Source organism: Hyaloscypha bicolor (genome assembly GCF_002865645.1).
Source record: "Hyaloscypha bicolor E unplaced genomic scaffold K444scaffold_56, whole genome shotgun sequence".
NCBI classification, from domain to species: domain Eukaryota; kingdom Fungi; phylum Ascomycota; class Leotiomycetes; order Helotiales; family Hyaloscyphaceae; genus Hyaloscypha; species Hyaloscypha bicolor.
The window spans coordinates 1,558,174-1,571,548 of NW_020194558.1; positions in this window are offsets into that span (position 1 = coordinate 1,558,174).

A 13,375-nucleotide genomic window follows, 5' to 3' on the forward strand; every position below is an offset into this window, starting at 1 on the left:
TTAGTAATTCTTTATATAAATAGTTAGATAATTTATATTTTATATATTTTATATAAAAAGTTCTTTTACTAAAGCTTTAAAACCGGTTTTTAGAATTAGGGCAATTATTTATATATTATAATTTCTTTATAAAATTAAGTAATTATTATAAAATTAGAACTTACTATTTCTTTTTATAATATTATTAATTTTAATTATTTAAACTATTGAAATTACCTTATTTCTAATTATAAAACTATATTTATTACTATTATTACTTATTTTCTTTATTATATAAATTCTTATTTATAATCTAGACTTTATTATAACTAATTTCTCTAGCTTTATTTCTAATTCTAAAATAGATATTATTACTTGCTTTTGAAATAATAATAACCCGGCCTTACCTATAATACTAATAGATTTTTCTATTAATAAAACTCAAATTATATATTTTATATAAATAATATTATTTATTACTATTTCTGAAATACTTTATTTTAAAAGCCTAATATTACTAAATTTCTAAACTAATATAAAAGCTAGTACTAAAACTATTATATTATTAGTTTAGCTATAATTTCTTGCCTTTTCTAGTATTATTATATAACTATTATATAGTATATTTATATAATACTAGAGTGGGTTTTAAATAATTAAATTATTTTTAAAATTATCTTATATTAGAAGTATTAAAAAAAGAATACTTATTAAATAATAAGAACCCGAAGATTTATAAAGGCTTTAAAAAAAAGCTATATTAATAGAATTAACTTATAAAAGTTCTATTAATAATATATTTTCTTTTCTTAATATCTAATAAATAAATATTTATTTAAAGGCTATATTTAAGTATTTTAGTTTCTTAAAAGAATTTCTTTATTCTTTTATAAAAAGATTATTCGGAAATATAATATAAAGCTTAATATTTCTTATATAATAAATTTCAAGGGTTTTATTTTAATAGCTATAAAGTATTATAAGTTAAATTAAGCTAATAAGGAAATAACTTATTATTAAAACTATTTTTACTTTTATAGTATTTTTATTAATAGATTCTAAGCTCAAATAATTATAGAAATAAACTTTATTTACCTTATTTCTATTTATATAAAGCCAGACTATTACTAGTTATTTATTAGTATATAGCCTATAAATACTAAAGTTCTTATATTAGATATAACTAGATTTATTTAAGCTATATAAGTATTAGTACTATTTCTTAGTAATATTTAGAGCTCTTTCCTAAATAATAATATATTTAACTCGAATATATAAATAGTATTTACTAGATCTGCTTTTCTAAATATAGCTTAATTCTTTTAGTTTTATTTACCTGTTTTCTAGCAAGAATTATTAAAACTTACTAGAGCTAATACCGGATATTATTTCTTATATTTCTTTTTTTTTTACTAGTTTATTTAATACCCGGAAACTACTAGTTCTTTATATAACAGGAATTATATATTTTAATTAAATAAATTAGATTTATACTAGCTCTATAAATTCGGGAAATATAATATTCTAATTTACTTTTAGAATTAATAAAATATAGTATATAAATTAGAATATTTATTCTAGCTCAGAAACTAAGGTCTTTTCTTTTTCTTTAGTTATAAAAGCATATAACCTATATATGAATTCTAATAATAAAATAAGAAATTTCACCTAAACTAATAATAAAAATAAATAAGTTATAATTAGTATTTCTAGAATAAAGAAAAAGAAAAATAATAAGCTATATAGAAAACTAAAAAATAGTTATAATTAGTACCGGATATTAAAGAATTATTAAGAGAAAGAAACTAGTATTATTATAATATAATATTTTAAAAATAAGAAAAAGATATTTATTATAGCTATAAATAAAAAGAAAGAAATAACTTAATAAAATAGTTTTATACTAAACTAGCTATAGCCTATTTTTATATATTTAATTTCTTTAAGGAATTTTATTATTAAATCTATAGCTTTACTTATAGCCTTTATTTATTTTCTATTTAATTATTATTTGAGAGTTTAGTATTTAGTAAATAAACTTTAGAATAAGGCTAAATTAGAGCTATTATTAAATAAAATCCTTAATTAGAAAATAGAAAATATTATAATTTAAAAGCTTTTATTAAAGTCTTTAGCTTTTCTAAAGCTAGTTTTCTAGAATTCTTAATATAATTTATTATAATCTGGCCCTAATATTATTATTATTTTCTATAATCTAAAAAAAAGTAAAAAGAATCTATATTATATAATATTTATATTTAAGCTTAATATATATTTTAATAAAGCTATTTAAATTAAAGCTATAATTAATACTAGTACCGAAATTAATATTATAATTCAAGGCCTTATAAATAACTATAGTCTTATAATTATAGGAAATTCTTATTTAATTTTAGTTTCTTATAATAAGAAATATTACTTTTTTAAAGAATTTTATAAGAATATTTAAGTTAAAATTAGAAGTATATTATTATATATCTAGATTTTCCTTATTAAAGAAGCTAATTATTAATTTATTTTCGGGTAATTCTTTATTTTATAAACTAATCTTATTATTAAATATATTTAATTAGAAGCTATTTATATAATTATTTTTAATATTAGATAAAATAAGTTTTTTATAAGCTAAATTATAAAAGTATTCGATTTATAGAACCGGGTTTAAAAGAATATTTTTCTTTTAAATAACTAGAGAATTCTAAAAAAGATATTAGAACTAGAAAAAAAGAATTTTTAAATAATATTTTTATTTCTTTTTTAAGAGTTCGGAAAAGAATTATATATATATTTAATTCGAGACCTTTAATAAATGCCTTTTATAATATTTTTTTATATATAAATATAAACTATTATATTTCTTTATAGTTTAATACTTATTTTTTATATAATAATAAAGTTTTCCCTTAATAGTATTAGTTAATAGGCTATATAAACCTGTTATAAATAAATAAAAATTTGGTTAGTAAACTTAAGCAAGAATATTATCTTAGTTTAGCTTCTAGGAAGCTAGGTAATTAAAAGAAAATACTAGAAAAGAAAAAGGATATTAGTATATCGGGAATTAGATACTTTTTTTTAGTAATTAATTTCGAAGTTTTCTTATATTATTTCAGGTTTATATTTAATAGAAAAGAGAAAAAAGGCTTTAAAAATTAGCTCGGAATTATTATATAAAAAAAGAGATTTATTATTTATAATATTAGATAATAGAGAAAAGGCTCTAGTTTAGAATTTTAGTTATCTAAAGCTATTAAAACCAGAAATATCTCTATTATTAGAAATTTATATTATTTTATATAAAACTTAATAAGAATCTAGCTTTTTAATATTAAGAATATTAGTTCTAGTAATTAATAAGTTTATATAGAAATAACTAGATATAGAAATCTTTAAATATTATAACAGGCTCTATTAAAATCTTTATTTTCTAGTAAAAAAGAAAAAGGCTTTTAAATATTATATAATATAAATAGCTTTATAAATAAATAAGATTACTATTAGAAATACTAATTTATTCCCGAATATAAACGAGTTTTCGAAGTATTTTACTAGTTATATAATTATAAGTTTAGTAAATTACTTTTTAAGTTATAATTAACTTTTTTTAGTTAATAAATATAGGAATATAACGGGATTTATAACTTTATATAGGCTTTTTTAAAGAAATATAAATTCAATTATTTAGTTTATTTGAATTATATATTATATTTTCCGAGATTTAATACTATTAGTTTATATAACTTATTTTAATAATATTAGAATCCGGAGTTCTATTACTATTTATAATAATATTAAAAACTTACTTAGTATTTAAAGATTTATATAAGAATATATTTAAAATTTAAACTAGATTCTTATATTACTAGAATATACTAGATTAATTATATCCGGCCCAAAATTATAATAATATATAAATAGTATTTAAATTATTAGTTATATTTGTTTTTTTTTAAAAAAATTACTAGAAATTCTAAAAATTCTAAAAATTCTAAAATAGCTAGTCTTTTGAGATATTATGTGAGCCTATACTTTTATTAGTATTTATATTTATTATTAAATCTAAATTACTTACTTTATTAAAATTATAGCTTCTATTTATAAACTTTTCCGGAAAATTAGATATTTATCTAGATATATAAATACTAGCTTATAATAAATATTCTTAAAACTCTTTTAATTTCTTTTCCTATATTAATTATACTAGATTTCTTACCGGATACCGGATTAATTATTCTTATAATAAATACTAGTTTTACTAGATAAAATATAGTTTTAATATAAATTAGCTAATATAATAGAAAATACTATTTTATATAATATAAGAGTAATTATTAGAATTAAGTTAAGGTATTTTATAATATTATAAAGTATAAATATAGGAGGGTTTTAAAAGTATTTAAGAAATATTATAGCTAGCTTTATAAAATAAAGTTTCTCTTAGAAATTAATATAAATATTTTAGTTATATAGCTTAATAATATTACTTTAAATCTATTCGAATTATTATTTATAAAATAAATTACTTGAATCTGGCTATTTAATTTTAATATTAAATATATATTAGAAAAGAAATATATAATAGCTAATAGTTTATTATATTAACTATATATAATTATAGAAATAAAAAATATAAAAAATAAAAAGAATATTAAAAACTTTATAAATATCTAATTATTTTTTCTAAGAATTATATTTATTTATATTTCTAGCTTAATATTACTTATTTAAAATATCTATTTTTATTTAATTATTATTATAAGAAATAATCCGAAATAAACTTCTATTTAGAAGGCTTTTATTTCATATATTATTAATAATATATTTACTAGCTTATTATATTTATTTGGCTAGTAAAATAAAGTATTATAAAATATTAATTATTTAAGAATAATATTATTAAGTTTCTTATATAAAATAAAATGCTTTTCTAGTAAAATCAAGATATATCTAAAAGAATTATTAATTTCCTGAAAAAGTAAAAAGATATTAAGATAATAGCTTATAAGATTAGAAGTTATAAGTCTAGAAAGGCTACTTTTTATAAAATTATAAACCGTTTTTAGTAAAATAAATAATATAAAAATATAAAAATAGAAAATAAACTATATTTTATTTAAATATAAGTACTATAATATAAAATAGCTTTAAATATAATTTATATACTTTTATATTCGGGTAAAAATAGGCTAGTACTAGCTAGAAAAAAAGGCTCGGGGTAAGTTAAAGAGAAAATACTAAAGAATACTAATATTTAATTAATTATCTAATTTATTTTCAAAGATATTATTTATAAATATAAAGTTTTTCTAGAGCTAGTTATAAATGAGAAACTAGAAAATAATAATACTATTATAAAAGAGCTTATAATAATATATAAAATCCGTTATATTATTATTTCTGCCTTTAATTTTCTAGCTAATAAAATAATTAAAAAGAAATATAAGCCTGTAATTATTATTCTAACTAAAGCTATTAAAAGTAATATTAATAATTGGGTTTTCTATTTTTTAGTTATATTTTAAACTAATTAAATAATAGCTAAAGTTATTATTAATTATATATTCTTTTATTTTAAAATAAATTAAGAAAGTCTTTTATTAATAGATCTAAACTATTTAACTTGAAATATATTACTATAATATAAAATTTCTTTTATATTTGATTTACTTATTATATATATATAATAGCTCAAATAAAGAAATTTAAATTTAAATAAAGTACTTTTAGTAATATATTATTATTAGAAATATAAAAAGAAAATATTTAATAATATTTATATTTTAAAGCTATTCGAGTATTTCTTTATTAAGAATATTATTCTTTTTATAATACTAGGCTAGAAAATAACTATTTATTAAAGCTTTATTATTACTAGAAAGAATTATTTAGGATCTTTAGAACTAGTTAGGTAATTAATACTTTTATAATTATAGAACTAGATAATATTTTCTAAATAGGAACTATAATTATAAGCCATTTTAAAAAATTTGTTTTTATAATACTATTCTAGAAATATTATATAATTTATATTACTAGAATAAAGAAGTATTAGAATAAATCTATAGTCTAGTTTAAAAGAAATCTAGTATTTATAAAGAAATATTATTTCCGGATATAGAGATTAGTATTTTAAAAAAAGAAAATATTAATTTAAACTAAAAGAACTAGATTATAATTTAATAAGAGTAATAAAGAAAAAAGAAAGAGATTATAAGAGAATTAAATTTATATTTTAGCTAGAGCTAGTTTTATAGTAATTATTAGGCCTTAAAAAAAGAATAAGAAAAGTAAAAAGAAAATACTATTAAGGAAAGTAGCTATATATAAATCAAGTATTTCTTTTATATAAAAGAATATTTCTTATATTTATTATAATCGGGAAATCTTAAAAATAATAGAAGTATTAAAAAAAAGAGATATTATATTACTAGTTAATTAAAATTAGGAAAAAATAAGAAGAAGAAAGAGTTTAGAATTAATATATAAGTATTTATTTATATATATAATAGCTATAAATTGGATTTTATAAAAGAAAGTTAATAAAAAATACTAGTAAATAAAAGATTAATATATTTAATTATTAGAAAATATTATAAGTTTCTTAATTTATAGTTCTAAATTCTTAAAAATAATAAAGTAAGAAATAGTTAAAAATAATATTCTTATTTAGCTCCGTTTTATTAGCTATATTTAAAGCTCTTATATCTTTATAATAGCCGGGATTTAATAGAAAAGTAAATTACTTTTACTAGATACTAATATATAAGAATTAGAAGTTAGAATTTACTATTATTAAAACTTGAATTTAAATAGAATTTGAGAGAAAAAAGTTATATAAAAAAAATTATTATTTTTATAATATATTTAGAAATAATTAGTATAAGAAAGATATTAATAATAAACTTTAAAGTATTAGAACTTAGTAATATTTTAGTATCTTATATAGGCTTTATTATTAAATTAATTAACTTTAAAGCCCTATATAATTACTATATTAAATTCTTAAATATTAGATAAATTATAATTACTATTTATAAAAAAGTACTTATTATTATAATTATAAAAAATATAATTAGCTTTAAAATAAATATTAGAGGCTAGAATAAGATTTATAAATATATAAGATAAGATTTATTAGAAAAGAAAAATTATAAAAGAAAAATTATATAAAAATAAAAACAAATATACTATTTATTTATTTAATATTATAATACTATTATTTATTTTTATAAGCGGCTTATAAGCTAGTAAAATAATAGAAGAAGTATTATTAGGGTTAGTTATAGTAAACGAAATATTAGAAAAAAGAGCTTAAGTAATAAGGAAGCAATAAAAGTAGTTAATAAATATAGAAGCCGGATATAAATAAAAGTATTTAAAAAAAGAAGTTATTATAAGAAAAATAAAAAAATAAAAAAATATAGGAATTATATTATAAAAGAATTAATTTAAAAGAATTAAAAAATAAAATAAATATAATAGAAAGCAGGAAATAATATAAAAGAATTATATAAGAAAGAAAATAGATTATTCTAAAAAGAAATAAAAGAAAATATTAAATAAATATTAGATAAAAAAGAGAAGCTAGATTTTTTTTTAATTTATTATAAAAAGAATAGATAATTCATTAAAAAAGAAAGAAAAAAGAATTAGAAATATATAAAAGACCGGGAAATAAGGGAATAATACTTAATAGCTTATTTTTAAGTATTAGAAAAGAAGTAATAAAATGTTTTTTATTTAAAAAAAGTTAATAATTTTATATTTATTATCTAATATATATAAAAAAGAGTTTAGTTATTTAGAAAAAGAAAGTATTTTATAAAAGATTATTATAAGAAAGAAAGCTAGATAAAGCAGAAATTAAAAAAGAAAAAGAAAAATTATATTATTAGTTAAAAGAAATTAGAGAAAAATAAAAGAAAAGAAGAAATTATAAAGTATTTATTTATATATATAATAGTTATATCCGGGATTTTATAAGAAAAAATTAATAAAACTAAAGAAAAAATACAGAATTAATAAATACTATTATTTTAAAACTTAATATTAATTACTAATTTTTGCTACTAAAATACTAGCTTTCTTTAGGAATAATAAATAAAAAAATACTTAAATATATTATTTCTATCTAGAATAATACTATTTATAAGATTTATTACTCTCGTATTTTTATAATAGCTAGAACTTAATAAAAAAGAAACCTTAAAAGGCTAAGAAACTAAAAGCTTATTTTTCTAATTAGGATTTATTACTATTAGTATTTGGATCTAAGTAGGATTAGAAAAAGATAAGTTATATAAAAAGAATATTTATAAGAGTTATATTTCTAGAAATATTTATTATAGCTAGAACTAAAAAAGTAATATTAATAATATTTATTAAAATAGGATTTATTTTTTTAATAGCTTATATAGACTTAAGTATTAGTATATATAACTTTAAAGCCTATAATAGTTATAGCTTTAAGTTCTTAAATATAAGAATAAATATAATTACTATTAGTAAGCTTATTAGTATTATTATTTCAGGTATTAGGAAAATAGAACTTTTTAAAGTAATTAATAATAGTAAAAGAAATAGTAAAATAATTAGAATAATAATTCAAGATTTATTTAAAGAGAAAAATTATAAATAGAAAATTATATAAAAATAATTAAAGATATACTTGCTATATATTTAGCTAAATAATACTATTTTTAATTATTATTAGAAAGAGAATATTAGGTATTATATTATAAGAAATATAACTAAAAGCGGATTTATTAATTTTTTTAGCTTTTAAAGATCTAATAATATTAAAAGAGGCAAATATAAATAAAGAATAAAGAAAGTTAAGGTTATTATTAGAAGAAAGAGAAAGTAGTTAGAAATAAAGAAAAAAGGCCTTTTTATAATAAAGAAATTTATCTAATATTTATTACGGGATTTCTTTTTTTTAGAAATAGTTATATAAAGATAATTTAGAAATAATTTATATAAAGATAATATTATTATAGAAAAAGTAAGAGAATTAGATAAGATATTAGATAAAATAAAAAGAAAGGCTAGAAGGCAAGATATTTAGCTCTATTATATTAGAAATAGTAGCGTTTTTAGAAAAAAGAGATAAGAGAATTAAGAATATATAAAAGACCGGAAAATAAAGATATTATATTAGAATATTTATTTGAGAAAAAAAAAAAAAAGAATTATATTACGGTTATTATAATATAGTACTAGTAGGGGTTAGACTAGAGCTAGCTAGGTATCTAGTATCTGAATATAATATCTATAGTTACCTAATAGTTATATATAACTCCATACTTAAGTTAGTATATAGGCCCGTATATAGCTTATAATTATTTAGATCCGAGGCTCTTTTGAGATTCTTTTCTCTTTTTAGCTTTAAATTATTAAAATAGAAATAGTCTAATTATATCTTTTAGGCTCTAGATCTTATATTTGTAATATAATTTAAAGCTTACCTATTTCTTAATTCTATAGAGGATTTAAATAATATCTATCTAATTGGTTTTTAATAAGTATATATATAATATACTATGGCTACTCCTATACTAGTTAACTAATATTAAAATAAAAGAAAGCCCTAGAATAACTAGGCAAGAAAGCCCTGGACTAGCCAGGTAAGCGAATAGGCTAGTAATCTTATTACTAAACGAAAACCTATAAGAAAGCAAGTTCTAGAATAACTAGGCAAGTTAGAAAGAGCTATAGTACGAGATACTACTAGTATATTACTAGAAAGTAAACCAGAGTCTCTTATTAAGTTTCCTAAAGGGTCCAAATATTCTATTAATATTTATAATAGAAAAGATTTTTTTTTTTAGAGAGCCGAGAAAAAAGAGAAACCTGTTCTATTAAAAGCAAACTTCTAAGAATTACTCCGAAGCCCAGAGGCTCTATATAAGGAGATTATTAAGCTAATTTTGAAAATATATAATATTCTTATCTATAGCAAGAATTATTATAATTAGCTAAGAGAAACTAAGTAAGCCCTATAAAAAAACGAAGTCATTATTAAGAAGCTTATTATATAGCCTATAGAAATAACTAGTTCCCCTATTCTAGAAAGTAGATATTTAATTAAATTCCCTAATTCTCTTATTTTTAAAGATATAACTAAGAATAGTATTATCTTTAATAATTAGTTAGTTTAGATTAAAAATAAGCTCTATAGTAACTCTAATATTTACTAGATAGAAGACCTTAAGATTATTTATATTTCCGGCTATATAAATAGCTATATCTTTATACTAATCTTTCCTTACCTAAACTAGAATAGTTAATATATATATGAGATTATTAGAGAAGTATATACTTACCTAGAAAAGCTATATAGTAACCCAAATAAGAAGTATAATACTTGGTAAGCCTTTAAGAAGCTATTTATAAAGAAAGGCTAGACTTTTTAGGAGTTTTATATCTTATTCCTAAAATATATAATAGACGGAAATATTAACTTATAGAACCTTAAGAATAACCTAAATAATAAGCTTATCTGGAAGCTCTAAGAAGCTATAGCTATATATTATAATAACCCGGCTATTTATATTATAAAGTTCGTATAATATTATACTATAAATAACTAGTAGATCCGAGCTTATTATAAAAAGAAAAACCAGGTATTTAAGAAAACTAATAAAGATATAAATAAGCCAAGTTCAGGAGGCGTCTCTTATATAAAGCCCGCTCCCAAAACTCTAGTAATAGATAAGCCTATTACCCCGAAGCCCGGATTCTTAGATCTCAAGTACTATAACTATAATGGATTTAGTTATATATCTAGAAGCTATCTAGAGCCTAAGACTAAATATATAAAGTAAGTCTTAGTAGCCAAGCTAGTAGTACTTACTATAAGTAAGCTATCTAAGAATATAGAATAGGGAAATAAAGACTCCTAAAGAAAGTTCCTTTTTTAGAGCTATATTATATAGATATAGTAGAAGTTAATTTAAACTAGCTATTAGGAAATAAAGTATTTATATTTTTTTATATAGTTAGTAATAATAAATTAGGTATTAAGACTTTTTCTCTTATTAATACTAGAGTAAATAAATATACTTTTATTAATTCCAAGTTTATAAGAATAATTAAATAATTTCTAAATATTAAGCCTATTTAATTAGTATTACCCTATAATATAAGAGAGTTTAATAGTAAGTAGGCCATACCTATTACTTACTATATTAAGCTTATACTCTTAATTAATAAGTAGAAGGTTTTAGTATTTGTATTTATTATAGGATTAGGAAAATATAATATAATATTGAAATAATAATAGTTTATAAGTACTAGTATCCTAATTAATTATAAGAATAGAAGATTAATCTGGCTAAATAATTAGCCTAGAAAGAAAAGTTAGGATAAGGTTCTAATTACTATATATAAGAACTTGAAACCTGGAAAAAGTAACTAGTACTAAAAAGATATAAATAGAAGAAATAAAGCTATAGCTATAAATAAGTTCTAGAGACCTTAGCTTATAAAAAGGAAACCCTCTTATTTTTTTCCTAATCCGGGCTTAGAAAGCCATATATAGTAAAAGAATTAAGCTTAATACTATAGAGAAATATAGGTAGCCTTAGGGAATATAGAAGTTTCTCTTAAGCCAGAAATAAGGATATTAAAACCATATTATCTAAAAAAAAGCTATAAGAGCTAGTTAAGGCCTATAATTAATATTATAGATATCTTACTAGCCGCTTTTTAAATAAACCTATAGAAGAAAGAGAAACTTTTTTTTATAATAATGTTTTTTGAGATTAATAAAGAACTAGAATTATAGTAAGAAAACGAATTTATTCCGGGTAAGTAATAGCCAGGAAAGATAAAGCTATAATAGCTAGTAAGAGTTTTATTAGAGAAGTTTAAGGATTTTATAAATATTTTCTTAAAAGAAGTATTAAATATTTTATTCCTATATTAATTATATAACTATAAGATTTAGATTAATAATCCCAAAGGCCCAGAGAGCCTAGAATATTTCCTGCTTTATTAATAGTTAATCTATAAGCTATAGGAGATTAAATATTTCTTTAAAAAAAAATCTCTAATAGGGCTTTATTAAACTAAGCTAGTTCCTTTTTGCATCTCTAATCTTTTTTATAAAAAAGGCTAATAGAGCTCTCTAATTCTATATTAATTACTATAAGCTAAATAACTTAATACGAAAGAATTATTATTCTTTTTTTCTTATTTATAAGACTCTTATATAGCTAGCTTAAGCCAAGGTCTATATAAAGCTAGATATTTAGTAAGTGTTTTATTAGATCTAAATAGATCTAGAATTAGAAGAACTTATTATATTTCGTATGAGATATAGGGCCTATAAGTATAAAGTTCTTTAGGAAAGCCTAACTAATAGCCCTATTATATATTAGAGATATATAAATAATATTTTCTTTAATTATCTTAATGTTTTTTATATAGCTTACTTAAATAATATTCTAATTTACTTAAATAATTCCCTAAAATATAAAGACTATATATAAAAGATTCTTTAGTAGCTATAGAATACTAGCTTTTAAGTAAATATTAAGAAATTAGAGTTTAAGATTACTTATATAAAATACCTAGACTTTATTATTTTTATAGGAAATATTAAAATAGATTTAGATAAGATAGTAATTATTAAGAACTAGTAATTACTAAAGATAATTAAAGAAATATAAGGCTTTCTGGGTTTTTATAACTTTTATTAATACTTTATTATAAAATATAGCCATATAGTAAAGCCTCTAATAGCCCTAATATATAAGAGAGTTTTATTTAAGTAAATAGATTAGTATTAAGAAGATTTTACTAAGCTAAAATAAGCTATACTCTTAGTATTAATTCTATATTACTATAACTTAAATCTTTTTATTATAGTTAAAATAAATATATTAAATAAAGTTATAGCTAGTATTTTCTTATAATAAGATCTCTAGATAGGACTCTAGTACCCGGTAGCGTTTTTCTCTAAAACTATATAGTTAGTAGAGCTAAACTATAATATCTATAATAAAGAAATACTTATTATTATTTTTTTCTTAACTAAATAATAAGCAGAGCTAGAAGGCCTATAGGAAGTATTCTTTATAATTTACTTAGATTACCGAGCTCTCAAGTACTTTATAATTATAAAGAAGTTCTTAGTAAGATAAGCTTATTAGGTAAAGTATTTTTCCTACTATTATTTTAAGCTTATATATTAGATAGGTAAGTCAAATAAATAAGCGAATGCTCTAAGTAAGAAATATAAGAATGTAATTGCCTAGAATAAGGTAATAGTAGCCTACTAAACCCAAATTCTTTTCTTATAATAAAAGATTAATAATAATATTATACGGGATCTCTAGTTAGCCCTAATTGAGATCTTAATAAGCCTGGCTCAGGAAAAAACCTAGTATAA